This window comes from Pelmatolapia mariae, linkage group LG23 (genome assembly GCF_036321145.2).
Source record: "Pelmatolapia mariae isolate MD_Pm_ZW linkage group LG23, Pm_UMD_F_2, whole genome shotgun sequence".
In the NCBI taxonomy this organism is placed as follows: Eukaryota; Metazoa; Chordata; class Actinopteri; order Cichliformes; family Cichlidae; genus Pelmatolapia; species Pelmatolapia mariae.
The window spans coordinates 37446473-37461276 of NC_086246.1; the positions used below are offsets into that span (position 1 = coordinate 37446473).

Here is a 14804-nt window from a genome sequence, read left to right on the forward strand (position 1 = left end):
AGTTAATGTTACTGAACATATTTGGCAGGTTAGTTAAAAGTCATGGGACTTCCTGGTGAAATAAAGGTCATGAATAAAAAAAAGGTCTTCCAGTTTGTTGCCCAGTAACTTCAAAACAATGTACTGCAACCACATTCACTGTTGTATGTTATACTGTATACCATAACGGCTACTGTTGTTATAGTATACACTATAACAAAGGGCCTGTTGCAAATGCTTCACATGCACAAAATCACAAATATATGTTTGAGTATATATTCTATTCTGTTATTACAATGACACTATAAAAATGGGATATTTTTTAAAAGCACTAGTATTGAACAGAACCATCTTTAATGCCACTGTTGAACTACATTAACATAAACTGTGTAGGATTTATACCCGTTAGCTTAGTGTGAGCTTTTACAGGTATTTACATTTACAGGTAGTTATTTCTGTCAGTGTAAACTGGTTTTAGTCACATGCTTCATATCTTAGTATCAATATGACAGTGACCAAAAACACATGTGTGCTACTGTCTAAACAACAGTCTGAACAATATGGAGGAAGCTCATAATACTGAACACAGAAATCATGAAGTAGCGTATGAAACAATTACTCAAACTGCTCACTGTGTGACACAATCAGAGCAAGCACTGAGGCCTTTTTAACATATGCAGACTACAACCTAAAACGTACTGGTTCTGCTGTCACTCGTCGATATGTGGTAAGCAATATTTCTTCATACATCAGTAATATTTATTCTAATAGTTAAGAAAAGATTGACTGAAACTAACGAGCGCTGGCTCATTCTCGTGGTTCCAGAAGGCAGACAGTGCGTGACAGGACATGCGAGCACTGCAGCATGCAACACGCAGAGTTTGAATTTGAATCTGTTCAGATTATAAAATGTACCAATTCACACCTCACTGGTTGAATGCTCTAAGTTAAGACTGATACTTGCTGAGCTCCTTCCTTTTTAACCAGCACCTTGAATGTGCAAAGTCATTTGTCCACTAGTCTTTAGCAGGTACCTTAACAAAACCTTTTGTAATGTTAGAGTTTATGAGACAAGCAGAAAGTCTCCTCTTAAGACCAGCTGGACACAGTACTGCACTGTTTATTGCATGGCTGTTTAACCTAGATCGTATTTCAGACATGGGAAGAATATGGGAAGCATATATGCTATAAATATGCACAACATCATGCAAAAGTCAAATTAAAGAAAGTAAATCATTAAGCTAGTCCCCCTGTGATCGTGTTAAGGATAAGTGGTACAGAATGGATGGATGGAGTTTCAGTGAGGGATGTGTCTCGACTGCAGGCAGACCAGTTTATTTTATTTGTCTTTTAACTTAATTAATCAATTTCAGTCATTTTTGTGTGTGTTTTGTTTTTGATCAGCGCCTGTTGTGTTAAATATGCTATATAAATAAACTGACCCATGTTATGTTGTAATAAGAGTAAAATATGGTTTGCCACCATCTCGCTGAAATAAGCAAAGACTTCCAGTAAAGTAAGTTTTCCGAATGGCCCCATATGTCGCACTAAAACCTGTGTATATCGTTCAGCACTGATGGTGCCCTCACAGATGTGCATGTTTACTAATGTACCTTCGTATCATCATGGATGCTCACTGTGTGCTGATAGCAAACCCATTCCTTGATAAATGTATTTATTTTAAAAATCTTTTTTTCTTTTTTGGGGGGTGTAGTTCTCTGTCTCAGTCCATCTTAAATGACCACAGAAGGCAGCAGCGTTTCTGAGCCTGAGGGCCTCTATTTTTCTTTTGCATGGTAGCGTTTAAATGACATTTGCACAGCAGCGATGTTCACTGCGAGTTATCAGAAGTGTGTCTGAGCAAATGTGGTGATTTCCAGTCAAAATCCTGTTTGCTTTGCCTCATATGGATGCTGTGAATCTTATAAAGACATAATATATCATGGGAATTTGTAGTTCTACATTTGAGAAGTGTAATTACTAAATATCTGAACTTTCCCAAGCAGCCATTGACAGAATGGTGAAACTGCACGTATCCTTTCTTCTAAAAGCCAAGCCTTAATATCTATGGGATGATATCTCTCTTTTTTTTTAAATATCTATTCACGTTACTAATTAACTTTACTAGTTATGAGATGTTCTACTTGGTATGTTACACAATCTTTTCAGCCTTTTGTTGGCCCTGTCCAAAGTTCCAGAAACTAGTCACGCTATTTGGCAGCCATGTTGATGCATCTGGGCGACTACATGTTTTAAAGCATTATATATGGTTACTTTAATTTACTTTACTTTAATTTTTATGGAGTTTAAAAATTACATGTACGAAAAATGCTTTAAATCCTTGCTGTTTCCCCTGAAAGTTGAATATCTTTTTGCATCTTTGCGATTGCTGAATTCTTCCAGAGATTTCAATTTAGGATTCTTGACTGCCATCTCTCTTTATTATAATGTTGCTGCCTTGTTTGAACTTTATAAGTCATGATGAGCTTATATATTAAAAAAACACACACATTTCATATGTGATATATATATCATATCAGATCTATGTACTGTGTTTATCTTATGTTTAGATGTAGTTCTTTACAATACAAAGAAGTATATCTTAGAAAAATAAATAAAAATGCAGTTACACTGACAGATATGCATCACAATTCACAGTAGCTCTACCAAATGACACTCATACAAAACACATTCTTAGTCGAGAAAGTTTCACTTCCTGCCTGGTTAAACCAAGAAACAACCTCAGGGTCCAGCTTTAAGTCAGTCCTCATAGGCTCCCATGTTAAAATGTCTAACTTTACAGCAGAAATAAACATGTTTACAGCCTGATACAAAAAAACCACACCTTTGGTCTTCATGGATAATTTCCTCCTTCATAAAAACTATGAATTTTATATAACTCATCCATCTAGAATCTTCAGTTATGAGAATAGCCACTTTGACTGACAGGTGTGCATGTAGAAGACGCTGACTAGGCCTTAGATCCTGTAAATGGAGTGACCAAACTGAACTGCTGTTAGTGCTGTTAGTGCCTTTTGGAGCATTTTTAATAGAAAAATATTGTGACTTTATAGGTTTCTTAATTTGCACTAATTAGCAGGTATCTGTGTGTATCTGTATTGCATCCACACAGCTTATGAATGATACTTAATAATGAAGCTAGTTAGCATTAGCTGATAACTTTGCACTCCATCCTGTCATCCAAATATGCTCATTTGTGTTTCCAAAACAAATAAATAGAAACAAGAATAACATAAAGGTGGCTAAAGTACTAACAACAGCCAAGCCCATCTTTTATGTACAGCGTATACATGAGCATTGAAGTATCGAAAAACATCAAAGGGAGGAGAGAAAATATAAAAGGGTAACTTTAGCTAATGCTATGTCTTCTTCAAATCCCAGTGCTTCTATAATAATGACCCAGAAGATCACAGGTGTTCCAAACTTACACATTTGTTTGGACCTCTGGCCTGTACCTCCTATCACATCTAATGTCTAACTTATGTGATTACCTGTGACAGGTTAAGTAATCATCTCACACTTTGCAAAGGAATCCCATGGGCTGGACTAGAAAGCATTTGGAGTGCTGGTTCTGGCCCCCATGTTTCTTTTGTAGTGATACAGCACATGAGAAAACCCAGGATAGACTCAAGGCTGTCCCATATTTTGTATTGTTGGCTGAAGATGATCTTGACAAAGTTTTGCGTTATTTTTTAAAAAATTTTTTATTTATTTGTTTTTTGTGATGTCAGATACTAACAGGCAGAGGTTGTTGTTTGTGCAATATGACAACAACACCTCGAATAAAGAGAGTGGAATACGCAAACAAATATCACAAGTTAAACTGGACCCTTATTTGGAGGGCCACTTCTGGCCCCCAGGCCTCATGTTTGACACCAAATCACTGCACACTCTGCTTTCATTTACATTTTAAGGGTTCTAAGTATCGGTACGGTTCAATTTTTCAGTATTTATTAGGATGACAGTTTATTTGAGGAGAAAGCCTCCAGCGTGGACCTTTCCTTGACTGCAGCGTGCAGCTGTGCGCACAGACCGGAGCTGTGTGCGCACTGAGGGCCGTGCTGTTTTGGCCTGCTGCCTTACATGGGCAAACCTCTGAACTGACTCAGACGAGCTGGAATTTCAGCGTGACGTCACTGCCTACAACTCTCCCAGAATTTGGATCAAGTAGTTTTCACTTTTTTTGGTGGGATTTCAGCCCCTGTGTTAGGTTTCCTAGAAAGCGAGGTAAGTGAAACTATACGTCGCACCTTTTCAAACATACGGGCGGTTTCCGGTGCAGTTTGACGTGTGGCTGTTAAGAACCCGGCTCTGGAGCAGTTCGTGCTCACTTTGTTCGGCCTTGTTGGGATGTAGTCTGGATTTTACTGCAGCTCGGACGGGTTCACAGTGAGGGCGTGGACTCGATACCAGAGCCCGGGCCGGTAGGACTGTGACACGGGGAAACTAACAGAGCTAACTTGTCGCTAGCTGGTGCCGAGCTGGACTCAGTCATGCACAGAAAACACGTTCAAACACTGTGAAGCGGCTCATTTGGCTAAACGAGACTCGGGGCGTCTCTGCGGGGCTCCCAGATTTAGCACAGTGGTTTACTGCAGAGCAATGCGGAAGACACCAGAGCCCCCACAGAGCCCTCCATCAGAAGGGAAACATGTCGCTGCTTTTTACTTTAGAGTGCCCAGAAACTTCCGTTTACTAAAAAATAGTTATTTGTATCGTCGCTGTTGCTGCTTGTTGGACTGGTTTGTGTCGGATTCGCCACGTTGTTCGAGTACTTTTCGTAGCCGCGTGTGTTACAAAGTAACACATCTGTTGGCGTTACTGCTACACACGTATCCTTCACAGCAGGGGAGTCAAACTTTTTAAAGGCGAGACAATCCAAAAAAAACAAACAACTATCAATGCGAATCTGTGTTCTCCACTTTATGTTGTCGCTGATGACGTCAGTGATAATTTTGACTGTACTGTCAGGTGAAGGTACCTTTGAGCGTGGACACGTCTTTTTTCGCTTTACTATAACCGCCACCACCTTATAACGTCTATGCATCCCACTATCACCCATCCTGGGTGGTCATCTAGTGGGCACTTTGAACACAGTTGGGGGCCACTGAGAAAAAAAAACAAGGAAGAAAATAAAGGTTTTATCCTTAAATCATACACCACTGTCAGTTCAGTTTTATTTATATAGTACCAAATCACAACAACAGCTGCCACTAGGTGCTTAATAATGTAAGGTAAAGACTCTGCATTGATAGAGAGAGAACCCTCTGTAAGTAAGCACTTGGCAGCAGTGGGAAGGAAAAACTCCCTTTTAACAGGAAGAAACCTCAGTAATAACAAGACTCTGGGCGCAAGGCAAAGGGGACAGGATAAAAGACAGAGAGCTGGAGATTAAACTGATTAAATGCAAAGTGGTGAGAGAGTGGTAAAGAAACACTCAGTGCATCATGGGAAACTTCCAGCAGCCAGGTTTATTGCAGTGTAACTAAGGGAGGGTTCAGAGTCACCTGATCTAGCCCTAACTACGTGCTGCACCAAAAAGGAAAGTTTTAAGGCGAAACTTTAACTTTCTAGAGAAGGTTTCTGTGTCCTGAATCCAAACTGGATGCCTGTTCCACAGAAGAGAGGTCTGAAAATGAGAGGTCTGCCTCCCATTCTACTTTTAAATATACTAGGACCCACAGTAAGCCCGCAGTCTGAGAGTGAAGCACTCAATTGGGGGGGGGGGGGGGGGGGGGGGGTGATACTATGAGATAAGACATGGCCCAATGATCCATCATTTTTTCATCTATTACATTATTTAAATGAAGGAATATAGTACAAAAGTCAATGTTATGCCTTCCTGCCATGAGGATTATGTTGGATTTATGGTTTTATGGTGGTGGCACATTGTAACTGCAGACATTTATGAAGTCCAGCCTTGTATGCACTTTCATACACATGTATCAGTGCAGCCTGCATTCACTGCGATTGGCCTTTCGGCCACCACTGTCGTCTGCTACGTGTTTCTAGCTTCTGCCGCCATTTTTCCCATCAACTGGAAGAGAATGAATCAACTCGAAGAGACAAACAGTTTGTCTTTCGTAAACAACACAGTCAGGCATTAGTGTAGATATTTATTGAGACTGAGAAGCTCAAGTGACTGTTTGTTAGCTGTTTGTGTAATTATTTTACAGTTTGGAACTGAATGTATCAATCGGTCAGTTTTCTAATGCTTATATCCGGGTCCTGGGACACAGAGGCAGCTCTCTACGCAGAGATGTCCAGACCTCCGTCTCGCAGCCACCTCCTCTAGGCTGTGGTAGGCTCTGGTACTGACACTTAGACATAATCTCCACAGTTTGTCTTGGGTCTGCTCCAGAGTGTCCTTCCTGTAAGATATCTTTGAAACATTTCACCTCTGAGGTGTCCAGGAGGCATCTAGTCAGTTGTCTGAGCCACTTCAACTGACTCAATTTGATGTGGAGGAATATCAGCTCTGCTCTGAACCACTTCTGAGAGACTGAGATCCTCACCCTTTCTCTAAGGGAGAGCCCAGACACCCTCCAGGGGAGGCTCATTTCTGCTGCACAGACACAAACTAGGCAAGTCCAGCATCGATCATAATGAATAAAAATACTGCATCCTTTTTTCTTCTTAGAAGCATAAATGAAAGCATTTTATGATCATGTGTGATGGCCTCTCTATAGTCCTGTATTCCTATCTTCTGTTGCAGCACCAGTTAAAACTGTTGCCTGTCATTCCAGCTGGATATCTGTTTTGAGATCATCTTTGGGTGGGATATATACTCCTGTTATGACCTGGACAAAATGGATGAATAAATCTGCTTTGCATTCCCACATAAATTCCTTCTAGATTGAAGTTTTGCAGTGCATAAAAACCAACAAAGTGGAACTTTAAGGGCTAAGTCCCACATCTGTGTCTCTATAATTCTGCTGTGTGGTTTGACAGGATGATGGTTTTAAAATGCAGATGCAGTGCATGTAAGATTGTTTCATGGTAAATGTATGGGTCTCTGCTTTTTACATTGTGTGTTTAACAGCCTTTTGAAAGCGTTTCAGACTCGGATAGTCACAGGTGACGCAACATCTCCAAAACGGTTGTTAACTGGTGTTGTACATCAATAAAATGTGAAGAATTAGTTTATCCGACTAATATTTGTATCGGTGACTGGACAGGGCAGCAACATTCAGTTGTCAGATAATAAGTCATGCACATCCGTAGTGTACAACAAGCCAGGCTGTAAACCAGAGAGGAGTGCTTGTGCAAATAGTGGCCAGAGACATGGACTTTTCCCTTGCAGATATGTTTAAAAATGTTTGGTCTGTTGACGTAACCAGTACTGAGGCAATACCTCTGTATTTTGCTTCAAGATTTCCTCAGAAAGTTGACTAAACTGAACCCTTTTATACCTAAATGGATCTGACATCATCTTCCTCTTTGTGAGTGAAACAAGAATCTTGGTCCAGGCTGTAGGTATTGTTCTGCCTTGGAATAAAAAATAAATCTCACTTTCTTCTTTAAAAGACTGAATTCAAACTTTGACTTGGATGTGAATTTCAAATCAATAACACCAAGGTCCCTTGGGAGAGCTGTCATCAAACTGAATACATCTGCGTCGCTCCGACACATTTTCTACTCAGGCAACATTAAACGGAACTGTCTTTAAAATCTCTGGCTAAAAAGAACTCGTTTGACAGCGTTGATGATGTTAAACTTAAAAGATGAGTGGCTCTGCTGCCTTTGAGCCTTGGCCCCCCCTGGTAGTTTTAGTCAAGTTATTCCACTGTTTGTGTTTCTTGGCATATTTTAATGAGAATGTCCTTCTCTGAAAGAAACAGCAGCAGTTTTTCATACTCATACAGCACCGCTTTTAGAAAACACTACCTCTATAAACTATGATAAACCAAGGCTCTTCTAAGGCTGAAGATAGTTAATTACAATTAGTGTTGTTATGAATGGCGGTTAGCTTTGGCAAGCTGATCCTGGGTTCGAATCCACCATCAGGCCAGAGCCTTTCTGTGTGGAGTTTGGATGTTCTCCGTGTGTCTGTGTGGGTCATCTCTCGGTACTCTGGCTTCCTTCCACAGTCCAAAGACAGCTTTCACTTTGGGTTCTTGGCTAGCTTAGTGTTAGCATTGGTGTCTGGCTAGCCTAGCGTTAGTATGTTCTCTGGCTAGCTTAGCATTAGCATGATGTCTGTGCAAAAAGCCGAAGTTGTGTTAGCAGCTTAATGCAGCTGTTTCTGTCCTTTATTCAGTTTCCACTTTACTATCATGCATTTTGTCCTTTTGTGCAGTAAAAAAAAAGTTATGTCCATATCAACGTTGTAGACTGCGCTGCTATTTCCTCCACGCCCTGTGAACTGAAATCATTGGATTGCAAGTGCAACTGGAACCACTGAGCATCAACAGGCAGCTAGACTAACAATTCCAAGGAACTGAACTACTAGATTCCTGATTCCCATCCCTAGATCCTGAAGGACATTTGGATCTGAATGGGCTAGTGATGTTTTCTTGAGTGGCTGAAGACACCATCTCCCAGTTTTTCATACTCCATAAATTTCTGAATCTGCATTCAGATCTTAATCAACTCAAAACTCATCATTTAAAGTTGGGCCTATAAGAAACTTCTATAAGAAACCTCCTTAAAGGATGACGAATGGGTTTATTGTCATTGCACAAAAAGCAATAAAATTAATGCAAATATGTTAAATGAACACCAAAGATCGTCTGGGACCGATAACAACACAGTTCCCCACCAGCCCCATGATGCAACCTACACAGCATAGCATAACATGTCTGTGCCTGTTTAAGACTTCTGCTGTTCTCTCAGCTTGAGGTGTGACATGTAGGCTGGTTTTCCCAATACTTCTATCTGACTCTTATTTAATCCAAAAGAGTCCTGTAGGATAATTCGGGGTCGTCCCCTACAGCTGCAGGGCTCCTTCAAAGCCAAAACCATTTCAGGGGGATTTTTATTTTGTAAGTACTTGCAGTGTCTGTTTGATGAATTTTATGAGTGTTGATTTCACATAGAAATACACACTTGAACCCAGACAATGCTACTACTGATAATGCAGTCTATGGTATATAACTAATGTCCATTCAGCATAAAATTTAAACAAAAAGTAGCATAAAGGTAGAATTTTTATATCTCATGGAGACGCAAGTCATCAGTTTGCTGTTTAATGTAATGACATCTTTGGAAAGTTGTAGAAAATCTCAAGTTCAATTGGGTCACTCTGGTTATTTGAATTTGCTGCTTCACAGCTTTAGATTCGTATACATTATTGAGGACTTTTTTTAAAGCAATGAAACTATTTGAAGGTTTTATTGTAAACAGGTGTTGTTTAAACTGCTCATATATCAGAATGAAGAGATGAGCTTTTTTGATGGGATGCAGTTCTTCTGACAAAAATCACCACTGATAGTTTTGTTTTCTTTTTCTAGGAAACAGATTTATTAAAAGATGTGAAAACATGCACGGGAATACAGTAAATAGGTCAAAAACAGAGTTTTTACAGTTCCAACAAGCTTGAAAGTGAGTATTTGGTGTGACCACCTTTATTCTTCAACACAGCCTGAACGCTTTTAGGAAAGCTTTTCTGTTGTTTCTTTCAGTAGTATTCAGGAATAGTTCTCCAGGCTTCGTAGATGGATGTTTCTGCCTCCCACACTGTTTCAATAATGTTGAGGTCGAGGCTCTAGGGAAGCCAGTCCATGACTGTTCCACTGTGTGTTTTTCTATTCAGGTGTGCTTTTATTGCATTGGCAGTGTGTTTTGGATCATAGTAATGCTAAAAAATTTAGCTGTTACCAATCTTTGAAAAGTGTGGATCAAAACTTTACTTTTCTGTGACACGTACAACATCACTGGCTGAAATGGAGCCCCAAAACATGACAGAGCCTCTACCGTGTTTTATAGATAGCTGCACCCCATTCCAAGATATGCCAAGATTTAAGCTAATTGCTATTTAAGAATCACCTTGTTGGTGCAAAAATACAATTTTATTTCCATCCAATTCTATACCAACTGTATGAAAAATGCCAACTCTTTGACATTTTTCATGGATTCTGCAAAAGAAATGGGAACAAATGGTGTGTTTTTTGCCACAGGCTTCCAGTAACAAAGTCCCCAAAAATACTAATTAAAAGTGGTTCTTTGCTTTTATGTATAGACCCAACAGCAGTCCATCCATTTAGTTTGGTGCCTTTCTTATCCTTGAATGATTCATAGATCAATGTTAAGTAGCTTAATAAACAAACAACCAAAAAAATTATTCATCTGAAAAAGGTCAGCTACGAAGACTGGACTGAAAATTAGTAAAACAAAAAAACATTGAAGACCTTCAGAAAACCCTGGAAAACTTTTGCTCTGGAGCACTTGCATATCATACATACACAAATGCATATCAAAAGCCAAATACTGTATATATTAAAAGTACCTACAGAGACATTTTGAGTTATCATACGATGACATGACCTCCAGATTTAAAAGATTTGATAAATGTGATGGATCAGATCTCTGTGCTGTTTTAACTTTCTAAATACGTCTGTGATGCCTCACCAGTGCACCATGCAGATCTTGTTTGTCAGTAACTCTTTCACAGTTACAAGTAATAAGCTGACATTATCAGTAGATAATATAGTTTAAGTAACCCATCTGATAAAAAGCATGATATGGTTTGCGTAATTTGACATGCAGAATAGTCACTGGTAAATGGACCAAAACCAGTCTAAAATACAGCAATACAGAAATTAGCCCTCGTAAATGTGTTTGTAGCATACATATTTTTGCCCATGTGACCTCAACCTGGATAAGCAGTAGAAAATCTATGTACAGTTACCATGAATAAGAATTAGTATATAAATAAGTTACCATGTTAATTATTCCATTATTACAATCTTCATTCCTGTTGGCTAGTTAATAGTTTTTGAAGCTTAAAAAAATTTGTCACAGCCTGTCTTTGGTTGCAAGATGATTTTAATTTTAAGCCTCGCAGTATGACTGTTTTGGAAGCTCTAAAATATTATCACAATTTTTTCACCCTTTTATCTTTCAATTCTGAATCAGGTTTTAGCCTTTTTTTAGTTTTGTTCCAATTTTGGCTGGATAAATTGGACATTCAACATTTTTACTGGTTTGGTACCATCAGATGGAAGTCAGATCAGCCAGGCTCATTGAGCCTGCCTGTTGGAGTATGTAGTGTCTTAAATTTGGCGTCTAATCCCTACAAAGTAATGAGATGCTTTGACTTGAACACATGATGGCCAGTGCAAACAAATTGGTCCTTCACCTGTCAGGAATGCATTTATATTGAATTTTAGTCTGTTAGTTCTCTCTGCTAAATAATTGTTGTGCTGTGGTGAAATATTTTCTGCGGTGTCACTTGTCAGCATTGTTGTTCCCGCTCTACATCTTTGCTATGAAGTATTGCTCCCAGAGGGGTGACAGGTGCCTGACAGACTCAAATTTAAATGGACAACCAGCGCTTAGGTTCATGCACGATTTATAGGAAGCCTGCCCAAGGTTCATCTTTCTGCTGATGAACAGCACAGTCATGGAAAAAAAGTGTCTGTGAGATGACAGGACCTACTTACCATGCCAGTGTGGGTCCTGCATAGCACAATTAAAGTTGTGTAATCCATTTGAGTAACACTGAGTTTTTTTTTATTTCTCGATGTCAACAGACTTCAACATACGGCTTTCATCGTCTTCCAGAAACACTACAGCAACGTCAAAGTGGAGAAAAGGTAAGAGAGCTTTTTTGCTTTGCTGAGTTTTACCTTTTTACATGTTGCTGTGTTTTCTGTCACGTGGTTCTAGAGCTTGGTTGGAAGCTTAAGAGTACTAATTTCCACACTGTAGAAACGTAGGGACTTAGTTCTGGGCCTGAACTTCATGTTCTACCATAACAGCAGCATGCCCACAATGAAGCTTTTATGATGGGCTCAGTGTTAAACAGTACAAGGAGTTACTTGTTAATCATTGTGTTCCTTTCAATGAGGATTCCTATGAACTTGTTATTGCTCTATTATCTTCATGAGCTTTTGTACATCAGGTGTAATGTCACTTATCAGCAAGCCTTAGTGTGGAGACAAGTGAGTCGTGCAAATGCAAGAAAAAACGTAACATATTAGCCACCACTTTCATAATACATCGCAATCTCCAACTTGTTTTGGTAGTGGATGTGCATTGTGGGTAATGTAGGCATTACGAATAAAAAAGAATGCTTGGAATCATCTTAATTACCTCCACAAAGGAGGCTATGTTTTTGGTAGCGTTTCTATATCTTTAAACACAATAGCTCAAAAAGTTTTGAATGAAATATTATTAACTTTGTGAGGGTGTAGAGTGGGGTCATGTTAATAATCCATCAAGACTTGCATCCACCAAAGGTCGTCAAGGTTAACTTAATGATTTATTGGTTGGAAATAGGGGTGGGCGATATAAACGATATACGATAGAAACGATATAGATTTGGCCAACGATAGAGATTTTGACTATATCGCGATATCGCGATAGCGCATGTTGATGATGTCATCAAGCTGCGCCTGTTTTGGTAAAGTATCACAGCGGCTCCAACCATTATCATCAGTAAATTATGTTCTCTTGACTGAAGTTTGGCCCGTGTATACCATCCTGCTATGCAATTGCATTTGTCCCTGACCACCAGAATCCCTCACGTTAACTTTTATCGAGTGGAAAAAAAGTTGACGTTCATCCTCCAGCTTCACTGTGCTAGTGTTATGCTAACATAGCTGTGTCGCTAGCAATCACGTAGCACAACATTATATACCAGGTAGTCCAACTTCGGTAACCCTGCAAACGCCACTGCTGTTTAGTTTTCTGTCTTCACTTATGTTGGAAGTAATAGCAGAGCTGTACGTTTTAATTAGTTTCAAAAATCTCTGTCAGAACATGGTATGAAATGTTTAGGTATAAACTAGCGAGCTAACTTCCTGTTAACTTCTAACTCCGTTAAATTTAATAAATTCTGTTTTCATGGATGCATGGATGTTAAACTTAATTGTTACATCCGATAAAGCAGCAACGCTGATGATTGAATTCAAGATGAAAGAATTTAGACTGTTTTTAACTCTCTGTGTTCGTTTGACTTTGGGACCTGAAGGGGACGGAGTTTTGGACCCAGATTACTCCTCACTACGGCAGCCGTAATGCTCTGACATTCCATCAAGCAGTCCATCAGCAGGCTTACCAAAGTTGTACTAAAACATTTTTTAACAGATTTCTATACGCCAAAATCGGTTCAAGGTCAGTGAGCACAACCAGAATTCATACATAAGGCACACTCTCGATTTTTGAGAAAATTAAAGGATTTTAAGTGTGCTTTATAGTGTGGAAAATACGTTATACAGAAGAAAAGAATATATCGTGATATATATCGTTATCGCACATGCTTCAAATTATATCGCGATATGAATTTTAGGCCATATCGCCCAGCCCTAGTTGGAAATGGACATTTGTGGTATCAAGTACAATATAAATGACTTAAAATATCATGTCACATTTGACCTCTTACCTTTCCTTCAAGGTAAATGATCTAAAGGTCAAAGTAATAGTAATGTTATTTAAAACGATATTTCTTACTGCCATTGTTTGTATTGATAGAATAAAGTCATATTGGGTATGGTGTATAGGAAATCTAAATGTCATGTTTTTTTTGCACTTTTGCAGTTCAAATAAGGTCAAATTTTCAGAAAAAGTCTTTTATCATTAAAAGTATGCTTAAAAATTGTCCTGTTTTGCTTGTTTTGGCAACACGTACTGATATATAGAAATTCTAAATACGTCATCATAGTTTGCATCTAAACATTATGTGAAATTTGACCTCTGACCCTACTATTACCTTGCTTGATTGTGAGTCTGTCAGTGATAAAGGAGACCAAATGGCTTCATTTTTTCCCCTCACACTGTTTCATAGGCAGAAGATTGAATCCAGTCTGAATAAGTTCAGTGTTTCCCACGCAGACTTTACCCTAGCAGGCCACCGTTATGTTTCAGCAGTCGCCCAAATATGTTTTGATACGCATTACTTTGGTAGGGTGATGCCACCAATAATTTACTCACCCTTATGTTATGTTGAAAGTTCAGTTCCTGCTAACCAGCTGGCTCTGGCAATTCCTGTCTCATGCTTCAACCTACCAGGCAGTTGATTTCTTTCAGTCCAGAAAGTTTTTACCCCTCAGCCTTAAAAGACTGATGTTGTTTTTCGTTGGGTGAGCGTACAGGCAGGCAGCGTGGACACCTAAGTTTGTGATAACTGGAGAATAAAGCAATGTAGGAGGTTCAAACTGATATCACAGGCATATCTGTTTTAAATGATTCCTATTATTTATCATTAGTTCCAATTTACAGCACTTTGTGTCAGCTATGGGTGTTTTAAAGAGCTTTTTAAATGAAGATGCTATGGTATGATATCTACTAAAAATCTCAGATGAGTTTGATTCTCCAAGACCTCAGTATTAAGGACAAAGGTTAGAGGACAGAGATCAAATTTTCTAAAACTCTTGTGATTCCGATAACTGGAAAATGATGTAGGAGCTTCAAATTGATACCATAGATGCATCTACCAAAAATCTCAGAGACCTCGACCTCGAGGTCAGGGTAAGCTTTCTGAAAATCTTGTATATTGTGATAACTTGAGAACAAGACGATAGCAGATATGGTGGACACACCTTTAGGTTCATTAGGTTCATCCAGCACAGACTTGGGGAATAATTTTGACCATAAAGCATATCTTACAAGGTAAACCACTGGTTCCAGCCAGTCTTCCATGT

At 39.1% G+C, this 14804-nt stretch overlaps 1 protein-coding gene across 1 annotated transcript in view; it reads left to right on the forward strand.

The window, feature by feature from the left end:
* The first annotated feature begins 4132 nt into the window (after positions 1 to 4132).
* Positions 4133 to 14804, forward strand: part of lpp (LIM domain containing preferred translocation partner in lipoma) — a 178456-nt gene continuing 167784 nt past the window's right edge. The window contains exons 1-2 of the mRNA XM_063466763.1: positions 4133 to 4227; positions 11694 to 11756. The gene's annotated coding sequence lies outside the window, so the exon portion shown is untranslated. The remainder of the gene's footprint in view (positions 4228 to 11693; positions 11757 to 14804) is intronic.